The following is a 25,118-nucleotide window of genomic DNA, read 5'->3' as shown; positions in this document are numbered from 1 at the left end:
CTGCAAGCCCACAAAAATGTGCACAGCAGCCCAAAATGTTCCCACACTCTGAAGCCACCAACTCCACTTTCAGTCAATGTTTGGAGAGAGATTGGCTGTTGCCAGCTTGGTGTTTCACCCCCTTGTAGGAGTTTGCCAAGTTACCTTATTGGCAAGATCACCCATTAGCAAAACAAAACAAAACAAAACAAAACCCTAGTAGATACATGTAGCCCACTGGTCAATGGGAAGAAATCAGACTCTCCAGCCCCTGAAGGTACATTAGGTGCAAGCTCCAACAGATGATGAGCTGGAATTTCCCAGACTCCTCCAGGGGGAACCCCCTGCTGGTCTGGCCTTGGGAATGAGGTCAAGCTTTTTATAGCATACTCATTCCCATTACACTTCAGAGCACTCATTCCCAGGGATGATGATGAGTTCTAATTTCTCTCCCCTAATCAATTTAGAAGCAGTGAATAGAGACAGGTGGAATGATTAATCGGACTATGGGGATGAGATGTGAATGTGAAAATTCCTCAAATGTAAAGGCCATGTCACACATGAGGCAATAATCCATATTGCGAGTTACATTAAATTTGAATTCATAAATACCCCAGACAGTTTCGCTACTCCTATTGGTGGAGAGCACGTCACGTGGGGGTGTTTAAACGGTTGATAATGACCAGCTAGAGCTGTTTATAATACAATACAATACAATACAATACAATACAATAATCTTTATGAGATCCCAAAAAGGGTAATTCAAATGCTCGCATACATAACCGGCTGGCTTCCGCATGTCGGGCGTGCCCGTACGCCAATATTATCACGCGGAATGCGCAATTCATAGCAATTAGTAACAGCGCGTAATCTATTTCTAAGCGCGCCAGTTATCTGTTTCTAAGCGCGCGCGCATACACACAACCCATGCCCATCAAACAGATGATTCACAAAGTTTCTGAAAAAAATACTTCAAACCTCAAATTTTCAATTGTCAAAGTGTCTATAATTGTATTTTTTTTGTACGTGTTTTAACAAAAGGGCATTTATGAATGGGAATAAAAGAGTAGTGACTCGTTCTTAAACGTCCGTTTAAAACCTTGCAGGAACGTTGCCGTGCAATAAAGGCCCTCGCAGGGCAACGACCCTGCCGGTTTTAAACAGCCGCTAAAGAACTCGTCGCTACCCTTTCATTCCCTTATGTAAAGCCTGGTACAAAGACTTGCTTAGTAACATGTTACTGCTTTTCAAATTTGAATTTCTCAGACTATCGGGACAATTGCTACTTCACATGATACGGGGCAACCCTTTTTGTATCCTAGGTTGAAGAGATGGCGAACACCCAACAATAATAATAATTGGTTTTAATATTGTGCTTTACACACAACCGAAAGGCGTCTCAAAGGAACTGCTCGGGCAGAACAGCTACACCTGTCATCTCAGTTCTCAGCGTGACTAAAAAAAACAGTATCACTCAAGACCAAATGAGTTTCCCTAAGTTTCATGACTGGAATACGCCATTCTTCCAGACCGAGTGAGTTTCTCTAAATTTACTCATTACTCAAACTTAACTTCCATATTTCTCAATGAGTAATCTACAAAACGAAAACAGCATTTATTACAACTCCACGGTCAAACCGTACATTGTACACATTCAAACATGTCTAGAAAACACCAACCAGATTGAGTGAGTTTCCTTAAATATAGACCGCACTTTACTGTTCACTCATTACTCAAACTCCACTTCCACTACTTCATTTTCTCAATCTCCACGGTCAAACCAGCTATGTACACATCCCAGCATGACTAGAATACACAATCCCTCAAGACTTATAACACCATTGCTCCAGACCAAGTGAGTTTCCCTTCATTGTAACACACGATACTGCATGTAATTACTCAAACTCAAAGTTACTTCCACTTCTGAATGAGTCCAAGACACTCAATGAGTCTGCATGAATGTTAGAGGAAGAAAATATTTCTGCAACTCCACGGCCAAACCAGCTATGTACACATCCCAGCATGACTTGAATACACCATCCCTCAAGAGAGATCATCCCTGAAATAACTACCCTGATCATCTCACTCAACGTTCCCTCTGATCAGTACCTCATCCCAGACAAACACATCCCTGCGAGGGCGCCGACAGGCCAGGCTAACCAGACGACAAGCTTATTCTAGATCTCAGAGAGACAATGATACTCGTCGGCACTACAGGGGGGCATCAAGAATGCTTGCCATCCTCTTAAAGGCAGTGGACACTATTTGGTAATTGTCAAAGACTAACCTTCACAGTTGGTGTATCTCAACAAATGAATAAAATAACTAACCAGTGAAAATTTGAGCTCAAACGGTCATCAAAGTTGCGAGATAATAATGAAAGAAGAAAACACCCTTGTCGCACGAAGTTGAGTGCGTTTAGATGGTTGATTTCGAGACCTCAAGTTCTAAACCTGAGGTCTCGAAATCAAATTCGTGGAAAAATACTTCTTTTTCGAAAACTATGTCACTTTAAGGGGGCCGTTTCTCACAATGTTTTATACCACCAACCTCTCCCCTTTACTCGTTACCAAGTAAGGTTTTGTGCTAATAATTATTTTGAGTGATTACCAATAGTGTCCACTGCCTTTAAAGGCACTGGACACCTTTGGGTAATTGTCAAAGACCAGTATTCTCACTTGGTGTATCCCAACACACTGTAGAGGGAGGCCTGTATGCTTCTTTGTCCAAAGGGCAAGGGCATCAAGGCATTTTCTCCTTGGTAAACCTTGGTAAAGGGCACCTTATAAGAAATGAATTTAAGAATTCAAGGGCACCAGGGAAATGACCAGGGGGCACTGCTTTGTTGCCTCCGTGAAGTATCAGGCCTGAATTGGATGCATAAAATAACAAATCTGTGAAAATTTTGATTTGTACCGGTATTGGTTATCGAAGTTGATTAAAGAAAAAAAAAACCTTGTTGCACAAATTTTGTGTGCTTTCAGATGCCTAAATAAAAGGCTTCAGGCCTGAAGTCTTTTAATATTTGAGTGAGAAATTACCTCTCTCAAAAAAAAACTATGTTACTTCAGAGGGAGCCACTTCTCACAATGTTTCATACACTGTAGGCCGACTATCAAAAGCTCTCCATTTCTCGTTACCAAGTAAGTTTTCATGCAACAATTTTTTTTTTTTTTTGAGTAATTACCAACAGTGTCCAGTGCCTTTATTAGCTGCATGAAAGAGTGGGCATCGATTCAATAAAAACATGTGTCTGATAGAGTCACATGCTGTGAGAGTTTCATCGCTGATCGGATAGGGCTATTTTTAAAAAGGGAATGTATTACACACCTGGCGTTACCATTTGAGTATGACCGACTTGAACAGCTAACAAAACAACACTATCCCAGGCCTAAAAATAACCCACGGCACCAACGAAGCAATTGCCGTGGTGCCCTGTGCTTTTGCCGTGGTGCCCTTTGCAAAGTTCCAATTTACATTACATTTTCCTCATAGAAGTGCCCCTTACTACTAGAGGAAAGTTGATGTGCCCTGCTATCCATAGCGTTGTATAACATGGCCCAATTTCATGGCTCTGCTTACCGCCGAATTCTGCGCTTACGATCACGATTCCCCGCTTACGTGCAAGCGCCGAATTTCTGCGCTAGCCTTGTAAGCGTAGAATACCTAGTAATGTGAAGTACACACGCACAGAAGCCAAAAATCGATGCTAACCCGTGAAATACGCTCATAAGCACAGAATTCCCTGCTTCCATAAGCGCCGATTCTGTCACAAATTGTACATACTGTAGTGAGCATAATTTTCGTTTTGCTTTTGGCGTGTACACATACATGCATTTATAAGGAGCTCTATGAAGTTGGGCCCTAGCCAGCTTTTCAACCCCCCTCCCACGGCCCTGCCTTGCACCCCCAACTTCCTTAGATAATAATGCTTGATAACAATGTGTTGATGCACTTTCCTTATCAACTTCTTAGTACAAACATTCAACAATGCATAGTGTACGTGTTGTTATGACAGATGACCATCAATTTGATGCATGTATCATTCCCCGCCCCCCCCCCCCCTCCACATATTTCTCTTATCAGATGAGGCATGGAGATAAACTTTAGTGTCATCAATGATCACATCTGGGCCCAATTTCATAGCGCTGCTTAACGGTAAGCAAATTTGCGTGCTTACTAAAGCAGAAATATTTGCTTAAGCCTTAGCGTATTTCACAGGTTAGCAGACAAATTGGGCGGCCATATTGCGTGTTTATGGAATTGCATTGTGCCGCATTTATTTTCGTGCGGTAAGCACCGGAAGGTTAGCATGCCTTTTCGTGTGCTTACGGTTAGCAGCGCTATGAAATAGAAATCGCACAGTAAGCAAAAAATCGGCCGCTAAGCAGCGCTATGAAATTGGGCCCAGATCATGACAGCAAAGGTCTAATGCTGTCCTGTAAGTTGCACTTATGTTAAGGACAAGGTTTATGTACCAATGACATCAGCCATCAAAGTCATACAGTATTGTATAGTGTACCAAAGCTTCCATTACTACCAGCAACTGTGTTCAAGTCTGCATTAATCAAACAAGGACGTCAGCCAACCCTTGGATGGAGCTAATGGGTGCAGTAATGCATGCAAGCTTTTAAGAATTCAACTGCAAATTGAAAGCTCTCATTGCCTAGCCTACTATGTACATCAGGTCTGTATGCTTTGTTTTTGTAAGGGCAAGGGCACCAAGGCATTTTCTCCTTAGTAAAGGGCACCCTATGAGGAAATTGTAAATTTCTACTGGAGCATTTCAAGGGGTCCAAGGGGGCCTGGAGGCAATTCTCTTCATTGCCTCTGATACGTGAAATGTCAGACCTGCTACATGAATGAACTAGAAACTGACAACAAGATCTACAAATTTAGATAAACCATCTAAACTCCTTAGAATCTTTGAGTTTTCAAATAATAATAATATCAAAGTCTTATATAGCGCACATATCTACCAAACAAGGTACGCAAGGCGCTGAGTGTACACAAACTTTCAGAAAGGTTATTGCAGTGATGGATTCTGAGACCCAATTATGTAGCACTTATAAGGGTTTACAAGGTGCTACGGCGCATGAAGCAGCCACAACCAGGAACACTGGGGCGAACCCCTTCTCTTTTCGATAAGTGCACTGGGTTCTTTTACATGCGTTACACAACACATAGGACCAACGGCTTTACGTCCCAGGACGAAGCAATGGTAAAGTGTCTTGCTTAAAAGGACACAAGTGTCACGGCTGGGGATTCGAACCCACACTCTGCTGATCAGAAACACCAGAGTTTGAATTTGGTGCTCTTAACCGCTCGGCCACGACACTTCCAATAGATGCAATTGAGCAGCATTATGAGCATCACCGACTGATGGGACGGTTTTCAGCGCTTTATAAGAAGCCACCGTCATTATAATTATTATTAAAGGTTCACCACAATTGGTTTACTTAAGCACCACAGCCCCAAAGACCACAGCCACCCATAAACCACATTCTTACATCTTTAGCTCTCTAATGAAACTCCAACACAAACACAAAACGCAAGGGAACAAAACTTTTCAAAATCAGACGCAGCTGGTGCCCCGACCACAATTTCATTCATGACATGGGCCCTGAAAACAATCTCAGCCCGGCTGGCAGGGGGGCCAGTGACTTACCCTTCAATAACTCTGTCCTACCGAGTGTGGCAAGGTGACGTCACCGGATAATGCAAGCGTCTCAACACAGGGGGTTTAGTATATCCACATTAGGCAGTAAGCAGAGTCTGTGTGGGAAGAGAGAGAGAGAGAGAGTAGATGATGTTTATTCAAGAGAAGGTAAAAAGGAAGTAGTGGTGGTTTATTCAAGAGAAGGTAAAAAAGGAAGTACATTTGTAGTGGTGACTGTATCAGAGTATGTGTAAGTAACAAAACATGCAGACTTTGCTATTTTTTTCATTAAATGTATTACACAAAATTAATACATACATAATTGCCTTGATGAGTCAGATTCATCTTTTAAACACTCTTAATTAAAGGGATGGTATACATTTGGTGTTAATCAACTTCCCAAAATGGCATTAAAAACTTTTGGTTAGAGCCTATAGACGATGTAACCTGTGACATCACATATTTACAAAAGAACCAAAAAGCCTGGACATCAGCGTTCGGCCTCAACAGTGGTCTGCTGGCCAAATGCCAGTAGAAAACGCGGCGGACCAGCTGAAACACCCTGCCAACTGGTCCGGCTGACCAGTCAAAAATATCGGCAGCGGTACTACAGAACTATGACTACTTTAAAACTATTTTCAGGCTCGAATAAAAAATATAATTGACGGACCAGTCAAAAACCTGGCGGACCAGTGAAAAATCAAGCCAACTGGTCCTGCTGAAAAAAAAGTTAAGGGCAACCCCTTAAAAAAAAAAAACATAAAATGTTATATTTTATGGAGATTCCTGTCTAATTCTTTTCAACTTTTGATATGATGAAAGGGGGGCACATCTCAAAACTTGTCCAGCTTTTACTTTCACAACTATTGGGTTTGTGTGGAAATTATGACACAAAACGTCAACTTTCCCATAGAACCAGTGTAATATCTTGCCTGCCAGAATACTGAAAGAATGTACAAGGTCATACTCATTGTAAACAAAGTTCACATGGTCTATACAGCAGCTTTCAATAGTATAAAGCATTTTGAGAAACATTTCACTTCAAAGTTTTTGGTCATGTAAAAAGATCAGTTTTTATGCCCCAATTTTGAATCCGTCAGTAACGTTTCTCTAATTGTGTATTCCTAGTCTTCATGCAGTGACATATCAGGCCTTTAACACAAACACAATTTTTATTTTGCTTGGCCAAAATCAAAACCAAAACAGCTTCACTCACTTCCCAGTGTACATTTTGTATAACAAATAGTGTGTTGTATTACAAAGTAAAACATTACTGTGAACTAGATATTTTAATAATAATTACTAAAAATATCTAGTTCACAGTAACTAGTTGTATATTATTTGTATATCCTCACACAAATATTGATTGACACATGAATACAAACAATGTACAAATTGCATGCAGCAATGAAATGAAACAATCACCTACACTACAGTCATAAAACAAGGTCTGAGTTTACATTAAACTAATAACAGCAGGGCTGACACAATATGATTTTGCTAATAACACAACTAAATATGCTGTTCCATGAAGGATCGGTATAGCAAGGTTTAAGCCATAATTTGGTAAAACGGTGTCTATTGTCAGGGGAAGTAGACAGGGGGAGGCCCAAGCATTTTGGTCGGGATTGGTAGTCTTTGCCTTGGTGCCCCTTCAAAAGATTCCAATTGACTTTAAGATTTTCTAATGTGCAGTGTAAGTGCCCTTTGCAATATGAAAACGGCCTTCAAGATGAAATACCAGGCCTGACTGTGTGTCTTTTGCATGTTTGTACACTTAAAACCAAGAGGAATAAATTTGCATGACGTATCTGCATTTCCGTCAGTTGTAAATTGTACAAAAATGAGGGTACAATTTAAGTAGTATAAATGCTAATGTTGAGCAATTAACTGCCTTTTACCTTTTTATGTACGTACCTACATGTATGCAAATTTGTGCCAGTACATGTACAACATAAACACAGCCATTAAATGATCTTTAGAGGACAAACTTTACTACGTATGGAACAAAGCTTTTTTTTTACATGATGGATAACATTGAAAGTACAGGTACCCAGTGAACCATTTCATTTCATGTATTCTGGTTGTGAGGCCATTTGGAGTAGAACTTAAATTCACTGTACTACTACTAGCCAAGAAACCAAAGACGGAAGTTTAGGTTTGAGATGTGGGAGGAAAACCTCATAGAACTATTTCAGGGAAAACCCATGCTGTCAGGTAGGGACTGAAAACCGAATCCACAAAGTGCCTCCGGTAGGATTCGAACCGGGGTCCCCAGAGGTGGAAGGGGAGGAAAGAACTCACTACACCAACCTGACTGCCCATACACTACATCAGGGAATTCTGTGTATGCGTCAAGCGTGTTTCACAGGTTAGCAGGGAATTTCGGGTCGTGCGCGTATGTACTCCACTTAACTACATGTAGGCAAATCTAGCTTGCACGTAAGCAGAGAATGGTGATCGTAAGCGCAGAATTCGGCAGTAAGCAGATCCATGAAATTTGGCAACGATCGCTTAGTGTCACATACAGTGTAGATAAACTCTGAAAAACAGTGCACACAAATAATACCCCCAAATTGTTAAACAAACAATTTTACCATGTACCTTTCCCCTCCACTCTGTCCCGATTTAAATGCTACAAAAATTGCTCACATAGCTCTTGATCAAACCGAATATTATTCTTTGAGGGTTCGCAAAGCTGTGAAGAGTATTTTCCTTCTGCAAAAAAACCCAGAGGCACTCTAAAAAATCCACACCAACCTGACCAGAGGGACAACGAATTAATTTACAAAACCAACATCAAGAAGTCAACGACCCTTTGTAAGGTCATTGATTGAGTTTTATCAACAAAATGATTCACAGGCAAGTTAAAAAGAAAGATACACAATAAAAGTCACATGTGAAAGTTTCAGCTGAACGCAGTGTCTATTTTCTGAGAAAACAGCAAAAAAAGGTCACGTTTTTTTTCACTGTCGAATCTGTTCTTCATACATACATTGTAGTTATCAACATATGATTTACAGGCAAGACATAACGAAAGACACAATAAAAGTCACATGTGAAGGTTTCAGCTGAATAGTGTCTACTTGCTGAGAAAATGGCCCTGAAGTAAACTGTTGCGCTATTTTCACACGGATGTCAAATCTGTCCACATGTTTGACTTTTAGGCAAGATTATCAATAAAGCTCCAATAAAAGTCGCATGTGAAAGTGTCTAGCCTACTTGTTTTAAGGAACGTTACAGAATTGGTAAGGAACAAAAATCGTGAAGATCACAGATTTACATAAAACTTACACGGTCTAATGATGATGATAGTTAGAAATCTGAGAAAAAATTCATGCATGAATTATTTCTTAGATAAATTTCTGTTCGATCTTAAAAGTTTCTTCTACCGGCTTGTCTTGGCCGAGCGGTTTAAGAGCTCTGGGCATTCTGATCAGCAGAGTGTGGGTTCGAGCCCCAGTCATGGCACTTGAACAAGACACTTACTTGTAACAACCTTCGAATTGGACATTACAAAGCCAATGGTCTGTGCAGCACTTTAGAAACAATCTAAGAGAAAGTGCTACAAAAATGGGACTAATAATTAAAAGCCTCTGCTTATAAATCGTGCTGGAAAACAACACCTGTATAGTGAGCGCTTTGATAATGCTACCAGAGGTGTGATAAAGCGCTATATAAAAACCAAATATTATTGTTACAACAATTTTTGATTTCTTTTTGTTATCGTACATTTCATGGTCTTTATCTATAGTATATTTAATTATTTTAAGTTTCAGCGCTTAGAAACCCTGTATCAAGCGCTATATAAATGCATGTTATTATTATTCTAGTTCCTGTTTGACATAGTACATGTGTAGGCCTTAACAGTTTAGACACAATTCATTTAAATCGCAGCTCGAATGCATTGCAGTATCACAAACAAACCTTGTAAAGGCCTACTTAGTCATTCAGGGTCAGATTGACTAAACTTTCTATATAAAAGGTCGACCTCTATCCCATAACACATGAAAGCCCTAGCTCAATCTCAGCCAATCCCGCATGCACGATCCAGTATTGACATAAATACTGTATTTTGTGGCAGTTCAAGACTGATTTACCATTGTTAACGGGACAACAATGGGGCCCAATTCAAACCCAGCCAGTGTTGAAGGTACTCTCATAAGGCCAAAAGAAAAAAAGGTTTTGTTTCCGGGAAAAGCCTGGTTCATACGTCCTGCGAATGTGAAGCGAGTTTAGACATCACAGGGCTGTTTTCGCAGCGAATGTTCACAGGAGTTGCGAGTTATTCATTGCGAATTTGTCAACGTCAAAACTTGTATCGCATTCACATTTGCAGGAAGTACTTACAGGCCCCCTATACAGTGTATACTACATACCAGGCTTTACATAACATTTTAAAATATATGTTGGTTGGAAAGTTTTAGGGGGTTATGTTAACATCTTTTTTTAAAAACTTATTTATTTATTTTATAAAAAGATTATGATTGCGGCATAAAGTTAGGGTCGGTCGGGTAACAGGAAACAAAACATTTTGTTTTGTGGCCTAAACGGAAAAATAGCAAGCAGTCTGAGGCCAGTAAAGGTCTGCGGGTCTGCTATTGAGGCAACCTGGTCCATACTGCCATACCCACACAGACATTGTCCCAACACAGAGAAAGGACCACAGACTATACCCTATCAACGCCACACTGTTTGTACTGTCATATCTCTGGTCCCAAACCTGTGTTTTTGTAACATGGTGAATGACGCATGAATCTTGGAATCAAAGTTTTGTCTGGCCCCGGCTGAACTATCCGGAAAATATTCCAGGAATGTGCTATCTGGCACGGCTGCCTTATTAACTGTGATCACATTTGATAATTACCCTCTATTTTTCTTTTTCAATGGTTTCATTTGTTGATAATAATACATCTGACACTGTACATCTGTGAATGATTTCTTAATCTGAAGTTTGAACACAGGGCTCGGAGATATTTGTGGAATTTTCTCTGGCGTGATCCGAGACATGTAAACACTCGACTAATTTAGAAATCAGATTCACATTGTCCATTGTAGACTATAGCCCCTTTCACACGAAGGCAATTTAGCAAGGGTCCCTTGTAACCTTAGTCCCATTGCTAATTTGGAGCATGGTTGTATAATTTTACAAAATGTAGGATCAGGTGAAAGGAAAACAACAATTCTACTGTAAACAAGTTCTCTTGCAAAATTTGTCAAACATTGCTGTATTTTACAACCATGCTAAAATGAAGCATGGGACCCCAGTTAAATTGATGTCGTGTGAATGGCACTTATAACCTGTGACATCACATGTATACAAAAGAGCCACTTTCTGCAGGCACAATTCAAACCATGTCTAATGGAAGAAGACATTGTTTGAGCTGATATTTTATGGAGATTGCACTCTCTGATTTTTATCAACTTTTGATATGATGAAAGAATGCACAGTATCTCAACACTTGATCAGCTATTATTTTTAGAACTCTTGTGTAAATGATAACAGAAAATTTCAAATTTCGGTGTCATACTTGCCTGCCAGAAAGTCCTTTGAATGTACAATGTACAAGGTCAATCTTTTTGTGAACAAAAGATGGCCTACTACCAGACTACTACAGTGTACATGTACTGCTGGATTTCGAATGCATAAAAAGTTATTCTGGCTTAGAACTTCTAATGAACTTCTAATGAGTACAATCTGAAGTTGCACACTATAGACCTTTATCACAGTGTGGCCATCTTGATTTAACTCCATTCCAACCGATTGTAACCAAACTGAGGCTGGACAAAATCAGGCCTGATACTTCACGGAGGCAACGGAGGCGATTGCCTCCGTTGCCCCTTGCCATTGCCTTGGTGCCCTTGAAATGCTCCAGTAAACATTTACAACTTCCTCATAGGGTGCCCTTTGCCAAAGAGAAAATGCCTTGGTGCCCTTGCCCCTTCAAAAACGAAGCATACAGGCCTGCAAAGTAATAGTCTGGTGCCATGCGCAATGAATGTTTGCATTCGTTACTGTTATTGGTGGAAACAGGGAACATGACCAAGATGGTGACAACGTGATAAAGGTCTATACCTACATTGTACAGGCCTTACATTAGATGCAAAATTGCTTGACGGAATCAGTCACAATATAAATTCTGGCTCGATACAAGAATCTAGTTTCACCAAAACTTGCAGGAAAATGCACCCTAACAATTGCGTACAAACTTGACAATTTTCAAGCTGGAATTTTCCCTTCTCATGGGCCCCACTAAAAAATGATAATAAATGGACAACACCAACCCGTCTTGGGATAAAGTCGATCCATCATACACCAGAATCATCTGTTGAAATGTGGATTTTTCTATTTACAGAAATTTGCCCCTGATCTGGGTCGGGCAGCACTTGGTATGTTTTATGAGTTTTCAACGTCTGTCACGGAGAAGGGGGGGGGGGGCTGAGGGATCAATCCTAGCTGCTGTAATCGTGGGTTGGGAGCCTCATTAAATGTTGTAGGACCGACATATGCAGCATGGGTTTTGCTTTGGAGTCAAATAAACACGGGGTATGAAATATGTGCGCAAGTACATGTAGGAATGACAAAAATGGACTAAGGTACTGAAGTTTGCAAGCTGTATTTTGTTTTTTTAATGGTAGGGACTCGCTTGAATTGAAGAGAGTAAAATACAAATATCCATTTGTTTGTTTTATTATTGATTTGATTTGTGAAGTTTCTAGATACTGTAACTTTCAAAGTACCATAAGCCATATTATCTATTTTGTGATATGAAAATTTGTTCAAGTTCTGATGAAGTTTATTACACAGGCATGAGAGCGGGTCCCGGGAAAAACTTGTCAGAATTTTGGGCCATCCATCAAGGTTCAAGGTTCAAGGTTCATTTTATTTCCACAGTATCAAAAGACAAAAAAAAACCAATATCAAACAGCAGTCACAAGAAATTATTACAACAATGAAAAATAATTGTTTCACAACATAGGTTTGAAGAAATAGATGCATAACAATGTTGACACTGCGGAGGGATCCATTTAAGAAGCAAAGCTTGTAGTGGGCCAGTGCTACGAGTGTTAACAGATTTTAAACTGCAGCATAGACAAAACATTAACAGAAACATAGGCCACTATTCTTACATGGTAACAACGTGTTGTTCGTCCTCATTTTCAAGATATTTTTATGGCTTTCTCAGACAGATCCTGGACGACTGCCATTTATCTATTTTTTCGATCGCGTAAATGCATGCGGGGCAACGACTCTCCATGAAGTATCGAGCTAATGGTATTCCTGCCACCACCCAAAAAGGCCTTGCCCGGGGCTACATGTAAAAAATAATAAATAACTCGTACTGGATGTTGAAAGCATTTAACCAACTGATAACTTCAAACCATTGGCCTACTTACATGACTCTTCACTGACAAAAAATTTTAACGCTGTGAACGGTATAAATTTATCTCGATGATAAAAGATGAAGCAACAAATAAATGATTGATACAGGTAAACAACGAAATGCAACCAGCATCAATATTTTTAAATGGGTGTGGATGAGTGATGCATCAGTGGGACCACAAATAGTTTGTCTGAATCATCTACCAATCAGTCCGCCTACACATTACATGTACCACAGATCCCCAGGAGTCGCTTTAGCTTCTGCATGGCGGGACCCCCAGACAGTGCCGGAGAAAGGAAAATAATGCAAATTTACACCCAAGTCTAATGGCCATGTGTTGTACATGTACTACAGGCCTGTATGCTTCGTTTTTGAAAGGGCAAGGGCACCAAGGCATTTCCTCCTTGGTAAACATGGTAAAGGGCACCTTGTAAGGAAATTGTAAAATTCTACTGGAAACTGGAGCATTATGTCAAGGGCACTGAGGCACTGAGGCAATGACCAGGGGGCATGGAGGAAATCGCCCTTGTTGCCTCCATCAATCCTATACATTATAGTTCTAGTCAGTGAACGATTTCCTTCGTGTAGCAGAGCAAAATGCTCCACAAAATGTATCATCAGTTGCTACTCAAAAATCATCATTTGCTACTCACTATTGGCATTCAGTGTGCATAAAATAAGTTCAAGGTAATTGTTTTGCTCTGCGAAGTTGCTGAACGAAATCGCTCCCTGTGCAGGCCTGATACTTCACGGAGGCAGTAAAGGCGATTGCCTCCGTGTCCCCTAGTCATTGCCTTGGTGCCATTGAAATGCTCCAGTAGAAATTTGCAATTTCATCATAGGGTGCCCTTTACCGAGACGAAAATGCCTTGGTGCCCTTGCCCTTTCAAAAACGAAGCATACAGCCCTGCCTGTGTATGGAGCTACATGTACTGGACAGACAGTAATCTTGACACTATTGAGCACAATGTTGGGACCATAACATCCATGACCTTCAAATCTTTTTAAAATTACAGAAAAAGATGTGGATTCACATTTTATAAATGAGTTTCTCTCTATTTAGTGTAGAGCAGTTGTGACTTAAATAGTGTCTCCACAAGTTTTAAAACAATTTAATTTTTTCGAGGCCTACATGTAGTCACACAAAACATAAAAGCTGCACAGCAAAGTCAATACTACATTTTTGTCTTCAGTTCCAACCTTTTTTTATCTCCGCGTCCAATTTGCAGGCCTGATACTTGCCATTGCCTTTGAAATGCTCCAGTAGAAATTTACAATTTCCTCATAGGGTGCCCTTTGCCAAAGAGAAAATGTCTTGGTGCCCTTGCCTTTTCAAAAACGAAGCATACAGGCCTGAATTTGTGTAAATCGCCTAGTAGACGTTCATCCGTTCACACAATATTTTTGCTAAGCTAACGTTTTTGGTACTAAGCAAGTTCTTGTGCTTACAAGCTTTATTAAAATTTGGCCCTGGTCGCATTACAAAACGAAAGCTGCACACCAAAGTCATGACAACATTTTGTCTTCAACTCCAATTTTTTATCTTGGGTTTGTGTAGAATGTAAATAGCCGAGGGGTTCGTCAGTTCACACAAACATGTTGATAACGGACACCCAGACAATGGAATTTTCAGAACCGACAATAGGCTTTGAAGGGTCGACAATGGACTCCTCACAACTGGCACTAAAACGTTGCGTAGGGTTCCGTCTATGAATGGCAGAAAATCCACAAATGAACTGGAACTAATAGCTGTCGTCTGTCTCTCTGCTGGGACTGTTTCACGATTTCTTTTTTATTATTATAAAATGTAAAGTAAACAAACGGATTTCATAATTAGGCTATTTTAAGCTGCGGTAATATTTCAATTTTGTCACGGAGTAAATTGATCTACTTAGATCGTTATCAGTTGGGTTTAGGCCTACTATTTTTGTTTCTGACAATGTGGAATGCAATTGCAGTGGAGATTGTCAGGGACTCGGGCTGGTAGTTTTACAATTTCTGTTATAAAAAATACATGTGGGAATGTGGGCCTATGTATTTGTCCAAACGGAACATATTGCTTGACAAATTTTCTACTACATGTACATGTAAAATTATATTTCAGTTTTTTCAGCCGTGTTGTGACATAGGCCCATTTTGTGCTTACTGTGTTATTATTTCCATTCCATACTGCTACATAGTACGGTCGTACAACAGAAAGGGAAAAGGCATGCTAACCTTCCACCAGTGCGTTCTGTATGAAAATGAATGACATAAACGCAGTGCGTTCTGTATGAAAATGAATGACATAAACGCAGTGAACACTTAAGCTGGTTGCCTTGGTTATTTTTTTGCTAAAAACGGTAAAATACGCAATGCTTTCCAGAAAATTTTCTGCTAGCACAAAGACTTCCAAACCGTTAAACAGCGCTATGAAATTGGCCAAAAGTGGTGTACTAGTTTGGCTGCAAACCGTATCTGGTGAGTATAATGATAATGAAAAGGGTAGATGGCCTTAGCTTTCGATCCAATCCGGACCTGGTGAGCATAATGATGTTATGCTTAGCTGCTTTTTGTGCTTTTAAAAAGAAGCTCTGAAATTTGACCCTGTTCGATGTAATGACTAATGTCACTGCATGGTTCAGTATACAATGAAGTACTTATAAAGATACTCTTGATACTTATGTCAGCCAGATGTCCCAATGATATTTCCATTCCCCTAATAACTTAACTAAGGACCACTCCTTCTCAATCTGTTTTCATAAGGTATTAATCTAGCATCCATAAAATAATTAAAACCACCAGTCACTACATGCAGCCCCCCAACCACAACAAACAACAGACAGTTACATTGTACCACTCTGATGACGGCCACACAAAAACTATGGTGTGTTTCTCTTAAACATAACAAGCTCAAAAATTTAATTACTTTTTTTTTAATTCGAATTTAAAGCAGTCAGCAAGGCCTGCGATTACATAGACTGCCTCCAATACCTAGTATTTTCCTTGTTGCCCAGTAGACAGTTACACTGTGATGACAGCCACACAAAAACTCTGCATTTCTCTTAAACATTTACAACAAGTTCACAAAATTTAATTATCTTTTTTTTTTAAAGAAGCGTCTGCCAGGCCTTGGTTAGCACAGATTGCTTCTTTTGCCCTTGACCCATTTTCAAAAAGAAAACATTTATTTATAACTTAACAATTTTCTGCTAAGCAGCAAGGAGCTGAATACCAGTCACAAATCGTACATCATGTATGGTGGTAGTTTTGCTGGTAACCTTATTCTGGTAAGCTTACTTTTGTTATGTTCCAATTCCAAGCTACTTGTTGTGCTTTAAAACAGCTTGGTCTTGGCCTTGTGCTCTATCAAAAATTTCCCAAAGACTTTCCGATTGGAAGTGCCAGGGTTTGCAATTCAATTAAAATGGCCTTGCCCTGTCAAAGATGAAATTCCAGGCCCAATGTGCACGAGATTGGTGTGAATCGATGGAATTGAAAGTAACACCACGTAAAAGAACTTGAAAACCATTTTACACAAAAATCCCCTCAGAAAACCACATGCATTTGTCATCCCACATACGCCGACTTTCTGTCAAACAGAAACTACTATGTGTATCGATCATCAATAAATAGCTTTGTAATTAGTCATTCTCTGACAGTGAATGTGACAGTGCCTACATTTATACAAAATTATGTGTTTTTGATTACTGCAGGGCTGTATGCTTCGTTTTTGAAAGGGCAGGGGCACCAAGGCAATTTTCTCTTTGGCAAGGGCACCCTATGAGGAAATTGTAAATTTCTACTGGAGCATTTCACGGGCATCAAGGCAATGGCAAGGGGCAACGGAGGCAATCGCCTTTGTTGCCTCCGTGAAGTATCAGGCCTGTTACTGCCAGACAACAAATAATATGGCAGTAGGTATAAATTCAATTTTAGTGTTATAATTTGATGCCCCCAAAACTATACCCCAAAACAAGGACATTACAATATTTCTTTCCGCATAAATTTCCCATAGTACATGCATGCATAAATCAAACTATGTAGTCCAAAATCAGTATTAATTGCACATCAGGCCTTGTGCTATAGCTTTTTGTAAAGTAACTCACATAGTCTCCTGACGACGACTAGAGCAAGCTAGTCGAAACGTTGAGACCAATTCAGAACTGACTCCGCGGCAGTACAGTTAACTACGATCCTATAAAAAAAAAGCTAAAGTAGTAGTCCAGTCTATTTTCTATACCATCCGCCCTGGTAATAGTTAAAAAGCAGGACAGTTCTTTTCAGAACTGAGAAGTCTCCCGAACCTCCGATTATCTACTCTGCGGCAGTAGAATATAGCAAGACAGTTCTCTAAGAACAACTCTACATGTACCTGGCAAGTAGATTTACACATGGTGTAACTGCAAACCAAATATACATTAACTCACATAGCTTGTAAACTGTTCGTTCTACTCCACCTCCATAAGGTCATATTATCAGCATTATGCTAACAAAAACCAATCTACTTATGACCTTCAAATGTGCCTTTATAAGCATTCCAATGTATACTCAGTGCTTTCCTTAAATCAGGTAAAAAAAATCCACAAATGGTTGCATTGTTGTACACTGTGATTCAACAATAGATGTACCATAGCATATTGCTTTCGACAAAGCAAATGAACACTACATGATACATGTTTGTATTTTGTAAGAAATTGTAACAACAAGTCTGTTGTTTGCACGAATGTGAGCTTTACAATTTGCAATTGCCAACACAGTACAAACACGACACATAGACTTTCAAGGCCAACATGCAAATTTCATTAAAATACATGTATGGTCCAATGGTCCGAGAATACACTTGTACCATGGGCCTTTCTGATGCTTGTACTATGAAGTATAGGTGACCTGAGGAACACAAGTGAATAAAATGTACACATTCACAGTTATTGTCTAGAAATTCCACACACACAGACTAATGGTCAATTACGCACCCATTGAAAACTCAGCGGCAAAGAATGTCAACAAAAACAACAAGGCAGCCATTTTACTCATGAACGAGTCTGGTTCCGGACCCCTTCATTGTCACCCTACACCCAAGGACTTGCTCTCCCCCACAGGCAATATTACTTTACAAGAGAATACAATACGGAATAACTCACATTGTTATTTTAAGGAAACTTTGTCATTCAGTATTCTGTCCTACATGAGATAAAAAGCCACCCACCGAACAAACGAAAAAAAGAGCAGAAAACTTGAAATTCAGTTTTGGTTAGTTGTAAACACGTATGAAGTGTCGTGGCCGAGCGGTTACCGAATTCAAACTCTGGTGTTTCTGATCGGGAGATTTTTGGTTCAAATCCCCGGCCATGACACTATGAGCTACAAGCCCTGCAGTCTTGTATATTTTTCTCTCAAATTGTAACCCTCCATATGGAGTGACTTGACCGATCTTAAAGGAACACGTGCCTTGGATCGGCCGACCGTGTTAGTCGACGAGGTAAAAAGAAAACCACGCCATTTCGAGGCATATTTGTGTAGATCATAGTATTCTACTTTTTCAACATCTTTCTACCCATATGTATTTTCAAACAAACGGTTACAGAATGCTTTTCAAAGACCAACTCGAACGATCCAAGGCAACGTGTTCCTTTAAGTTTAAAAGCCTGTCACTAAATTTACTGGCCTCTAGCCTCTTTCCAGTGTTAATTTCAACCTCTGTAAATCAGTATACAATAAAGGTCATTCATTGGTCAGTAAAAAGTTTTACTGCGGGGATTTCTAATTTGGGTCAGCCAATCCCAGAGGAGATTGACACGCCGGCGCTATTCCCTCAGTCGCACTTAAACAGCATAGCCTCCGAACAAGACGTTTACGGAAGTGCCGTCCTGCAGCGATCCATCTGCTATCATGCACAGTGTGAGCACATTTTCTTACAAATGACTTGACCCAATAGTAAGAGAAGCTTTGACCGAGATTTTAATGCAGCAAACATAAAAATGTGCTTTAAATACTTTTAAACACATCTGCCTTAAAATGTATTACAATCATTTACATGCCTGTGAGCAACACAGGTAGTTTTAATTGTAATACAAACAAACTGACAAATTATAACAAATGAACCACACATTAAGCAATAAATAGCATGACCCCTAGCTGTACTTTTCTCTCTCCTGTGCTAAAAATGAAAAATTAATATCAGAACTATCCCTCTGAGAGTCTAAACCTTATCTGTGTGCAGATATGATATTTCATAACGGTTAATTATTAATACATATTGATTGCAGCACATATGTTGTGCAAATATTAACCAGCATTTGAATAAATTCTTAACTGGGTCTTCCATTTACTGGCGCAGTGGGGGCTTCTAAAAAAAAAGCTGGTTTGGACAAGAGGGAATTTCGTTTGACCAAGTCAAAGTTCGAGTAGAGTAAAGGAGCTTTACTTTCAAGTACATGGCACAGAACAAAGTTTTGAAGTTGCGAGATAATAATGAGAAAAAAAAACACTTGTCACACGATGTTGTGTGCTTTCAGATGCTTGATTTCGAGACCTCAAATTCTAAATCTGAGGTCTCAAAATCAAACTTGTGGAAAATTACTTCTTTCTCGAAAACTATGTCACTTCAGAGGGAGCCGTTTCTCACAATGTTTTATATTATAACACCCCTTGCAAGTATTCTGCCTGCTCATTGGTTTAGAGCGCGTCACATGACATGTCTTAGTTTTGCTAGACGACTGCCGTGTGATAGTGCGTCGGTTTGCCATGCGCTAGTCCGAAGACTAGCACACGTCTCGGGAAAATAGAACGCTCCGGGGATCACCTCGGGAGTCATAGTTTTAACCATAGCACTCGAAGCAGTCAATATTTGTATACTATCAACCTCTCCCCATTACTCATCACCAAGTAAGGTTTTATGCTAATAATTATTTTTGAGTAATATTACCAATAGTGTCCACTGCCTTTAATTACAGTGACCCACTTGACTGGCAAAACACCAGTCATGGTCTTTAACTTGTGGAGTAATTACCAAAAGTAAACCCTTCCTTTAAGCAATTGCTACTGTATGTATAATATCGCAATTACAGACTCCTTCCGAAGGATTTCTCTTGGATGACTTTCCCATTTCCTGAATTGCCCCAACAACTTCCTTTGAGCCGTCTATCATCAAACAAGGCAATAGTCTATGGCAATACTGGGTTTGCCTTTTACGTTTTAAGTGACTGGCAAGCAGGAACAGTTAACTGTCATTTGACTTGTCGGTTGGCTTGTTTTACAAGTCCATTTTGGTAAGCAGCCTTTTTAAATACTACCATTATAAGTATTACAGAACAGATGGAAATTGTGCCATGCTCTTGAAATTCAAAACCTACATGTCTAGGCCTAAAATTACAATGAGTCGAGAGTGGCAGTAAGTATTGCTCAACTATTTTCTGCTTAGCTGAAATGAGCAGGGTACCAGTCACAGTGTGGCATTCTATTTTAGCTGGTAACCTTTATCTGGTAAGCATAATTTTGTTGTGCATAGCAGAAGCATGAAATTGGGCCCTCGTTTCTCATCATTCATCCACACATCTCTGAAACTCGATGGAAGAGTATTTTCATTAAAATCATAACTCATAACGCGTAATAAGGTTGTCAAAAAGCATGCGCTATGCAATTACAACAACATCATTATACCCCAAATTTATGATCGACTTGTCCTAGTTGATGGTGATGAAACATGGCTTAGTGTGCATGTAGTGTATGCCATAGACATTACATGACAGCCCATTGGAAGGGGAGAGTAAACCTTTGGTAGTGACTCCAAAGTTAATGACCATAGCAACTTACTTGGTAAAAGAGCACTGGGGAGCTGTTGATATATAAAATTGTTACAAATTACCCCTTTGAAGTTTATAATGTATTAACTAGACATTGGCAATTTAACACAATTTTGAACCTGAGATAAAAAGTTTTTAAAAAAAGTCTATTACATCCTGCGCACCATGAGAAAATCCTTTTTGTAAAACATTTGTGAAAAGTGGTGACAGGATACCAAGTTTTTTCCACAAAATTATTGTGTTTTCCCATTTTCATAGACTTCATTGGAAAATCTGTGGACCACAAAACTAAATTTGGCCTTGGGTCTCTCTTTACTAAACCTTGCCATAGGAGAGATTTTACACCTGACTGACCTTTCACTATGACGTACCTCAGTCACTAATCAATCACCGTTCAAATATGCGTTGAGTCACACCATAATGGATTGTACTCTGGTACAAAACCACAGAGACTGACTGAAACTGATGCATTCCAAAGTCAAATGTGATAAAAAAATACCACACTATTTTTACTTTTCAAAGAAAGCCTATCATGTATTTTTTTAAGATAACAAACCATGGCAGTGGACACTATTGGTAATTACTCAAAATAATTATTAGCATGAAACTTTACTTGGTAAAGAGAAATGGGGAGAGGTTGATATTATAAAACATTGTGAGAAACGGCTCCCTCTGAAGTGACTTAGTTTTTGAAAAAGAAGTAATTTTCCACGAATTTGATTTTGAGATTTAGAACTTGAGGTCTCGAAATCAAGCATCTGAAAGCACACAACTTCGTGTGACAAGGGTGTTTTTTTCTTTAATAGTTATCTCGCCACTTCGACGACCAATTGAGCTCAAATTTTCACAGGTTAGTTATTTTATGCATATGTTGAGATACACCAAGTGAGAAGACCTGTCTTTGACAATTGCCAATAGTGTCCAATGTCTTTAACAAATAATTATCAACAATAATTAATTTAGAAACTTACACATGTTTCAACAGGTTGTTATTTTCTTGTTTAATAACTTGTATGTGACCACACAACAAACAAGTCAATTATGTTATATAAAAACAAGGGGTAAAACAAGTACCTAAACAAGTATTTTGACTTTCCAAAGAAAGTCAAGTCTATCATGTAATAAAAAAACCTTGTAAAATACAGTAGGATTACAAATAATTATCAACAATGATTAATTTAGAATCTACCACATTTTTCACCAGTTTGTTCAAGTTTAATTTTTGTAAACAACTTCTCTGTGACCACACAACAAGTGATGATAAAAACAACTAACTAAACTAGTATTTTGACTTTTGCAAAGAAAGTCAGGATAACTTTCCGTATGGCGCCACCACTTTTTCACTCATTTTTACAAAAAGGGATATATCAATCAGGTAAATTAGATACTGTATTATTTTATTTCGAATGAAAAAGTGGTGGCGCCATACGGAAACTTTTCCAATGGTCAAACCATGGAGGTAGAAATGTCAAACCTATCCTATATTTTAAACCTTGTCAAATACATGAGCATAACAAGTCAATAGATTGTCAACAAGGTTTAATTTAGAAACGTACCAGTTAACATTTTTTCACCATGTAAAAACAAATCACGGTGTGTGTGACCACACAACCCCGACTTCGAGCACCAGAAGCACACACACAAACAGATTCAAACAGGTCGACTTTGAAAACCTTCTCAATTTTGTTGATCAAAAACCGATTATCAATTTGAATAGATTAATCAAAAAGGAAATAAAAGTTGTTAGTGACATGTCGACACTAAGAGGCAAGTTGTTTGAAGGGGAAAAACGGTGGCAGTACCTAACAATCCCTTGAATAAAAATATCAGTTTCGTGGTTTCTTTCGGTTCATAAACATGATGAATTGAATACATACACCATCCCCCCTGCACGTAGCGCACACATGGTATGCGGTGTGTATGCAGCGAAAAACCAGTTCCCAGTCATTTTGTCTGGCGTTGAAACCTCATGTTTTAGTCGACCCAGAAACCTCTAATAACACCATTCTCGGATAATTCTCAAAGGAAATATCACCACATATCAGGTACAAGTATAGTTGTTAAAAGACACTTACCAGAAAATAGTAAAAATCCAGTCCAAAATAAGTCAACTCCGTCTGAATAGTCCAACGGACGACCAAGTGTCTAATTCATGCATTTGAAAAGCGTTTGTTTGTGTCAATCAATCGACCCCGCCTGGCTCTTCCATAATGTAACGGCTCCCCTCTGGAACAAGAGGGCGCTGTTGCACTTACCGCAAGAGTCGATTAGTCGTCGTTGGGGCCACTGTCTGTCTTTGGTTTTCGGGTTAGAGTGAACAGGCTAGACAAATTCAAACAAAGCGAGGCTGGGACAGACTCCATTTGGCAATTGTGCCACAGACATCCATTACTGCTATTTTCCTTGCTTGAACTTAGAAGTTTAAAAACTTTTTTGCGGTAGGCCTATCTCTGGATTTCACACTATTTTGAAATCTCAGTGGGCCTATGTCCGCCGCGAATTTAATCACGCTCTAGGTCTCAAAACTTTATCAGGGAGTTTTTAGGTTCATTGTTCAAAACGAGATATTATGGTCGGGATTGAAGCCTACATATATCTTCTTTTCAGTATGTTAGTGAACTGCAACAATTTGGATTGGCACTGGATTTTCAAAAAACTTCTGTATCTGTTAGTAAACAGATTTTGGGGCAAAAAATCTGACATAGCATCATTAAGCAGAATGAACTTCCTTCTAAAAAATTTAAAACACTGAAAACAGGTTAATTTAACAAACTTTTTATTTATTTAGAATAAGATTGACAAATCTTTCCAGCATTGAGCATTTTAAATTAGATTGGTGCGAAAAATTCCTTTAGAGGTTATAAAACCATTTACATGACATTTTGCAAGGTATGAACTAATTATTGCAGGTAAAAGAAATAACAAGTAACAAATTACTGATGTCGATTGAGACAAGGGCCCAATTTTATAGGGCTGCTTAACGGTAAGCAAATTTGCATGCTTACTGTAGCAGAAACATTTGCTTAAGGTTAGCAGAAAAATTGGGCGACCATATTACGTGGATTTGCATTGTGACATCATTTGTATTTGTGCGGTAAGCACCATAAGGATAGCATGCCTTTTCGTGTGCTTACGGTTAGCAGCGCTATGAAATAGAAATCGCACAGTAAGCACAAAATCAGCCGCTAAGCTTTTCACTTTTAGTTTTACAAACTCATTTTTCCTTTGGTTGTTTCGCAGTAACAAACCAACATGTCATACTTCGAGTCACAACTAAATTTCCTTTTATTTTTGTACAAAGAAAAATTTACTTAAGTGGGAAACGAATCAACGACCTCCAGGTTAACGTGTCCGGGCTCTACCAACAGAGCTATCTAGGCCTAGGCTGGCAGTTTCCCTATTTTGTCCATATCTTTGTTGGGGGGGGGGGGTGGGTACAACCGTTCACTGCAGTGCGGCCAGGGATCACATCCAAATTAAGACACCGTACAACCTGGGAAGCGGCAGCCAGGGGATCACCTTTGAAGGAGACTCAACTTTTTATTTCAAATGTTTACATTAAACACCACAAAGGAAATTGACTGGGTAAATTTTGTAAATGATTTGGGGTGAACAAATAAAAATTTACTAGAGTGGGACTCGAACTAACGACCTCTTAACATGCCCGCGCTCTACCAACTGAGCTATCTAGCCCTATGTTGTTGATCCCCATGGCTGCTCCTCCCCAGGTATCGTAACTTTGGTGTGATCCCTTGCTACACGACGGCAGTTAATGGTTGCATGGCTTCTGACCAGCAACCCCCGAACCGAACAAAGATATTGACAAAATAAAGAAACAGCCAAAATAGGGTTAGATAGCTCAATTGGTTGAGCGCCGGCGCGTTAATCCAGAAGTCATTGGGTTGTGTCCCATCCTATCCCAGTAAATATTTCTTTGTTCGAACCCCAAATCATTTAAACAGTTTACCCAGTCAGTTTCCCTTGTGGAGTATAGGGTAAAACTCACAAAGAGTCACTCTTTATAGCATTCATTACATGTTTGAGTTTAGCCAAGACCACCAGCCTTCTATCTTGCCATTGTCGTCTCTCCTGTAGTTGATCAAAGTGAAATCTTGCAGCACTTTCTGCAAAAATTGCATCATTTTTTTTCTACCTTGAAAGTTGGAGATGGTCCAAATGATTCAAAGTTCCAGAACTGAAGTTGAGCTGATCTGCTAGCTTAGTGGTCTTCGTGTTGACATACATGACATGAGCACTGTACTGTTTTTAATTATTTCACCAACACAAACAAGTGAGGGCGCTATGCTGGGT

General features: G+C 39.4%; 1 protein-coding gene across 9 annotated transcripts in view; it reads right to left on the bottom strand.

Annotated features, from left to right (window-relative positions):
- LOC139943330 (splicing regulator ARVCF-like) overlaps nt 1-23,093 on the bottom strand; it is a 134,905-nt gene extending 111,812 nt beyond the window's left edge. For 5 of the 9 annotated variants that reach the window (XR_011786803.1, XM_071940157.1, XM_071940163.1 and 2 more), the window contains exons 1-2: nt 22,883-23,093; nt 5,648-5,754 (exon numbers count right to left, since the gene is read on the bottom strand). The gene's annotated coding sequence lies outside the window, so the exon portion shown is untranslated. The remainder of the gene's footprint in view (nt 1-5,647; nt 5,755-22,882) is intronic. The other 4 variants (XM_071940162.1, XM_071940164.1, XM_071940165.1 and 1 more) reach the window with 1 other exon arrangement.
- Between the last annotated feature and the right edge of the window lie 2,025 nt (nt 23,094-25,118).

The sequence above is a fragment of the Asterias amurensis genome, chromosome 10 (genome assembly GCF_032118995.1).
Source record: "Asterias amurensis chromosome 10, ASM3211899v1".
In the NCBI taxonomy this organism is placed as follows: domain Eukaryota; kingdom Metazoa; phylum Echinodermata; class Asteroidea; order Forcipulatida; family Asteriidae; genus Asterias; species Asterias amurensis.
Note: the sequence above shows the minus strand (reverse complement) of the source record. Positions and strands in the feature narration are given on the sequence as shown.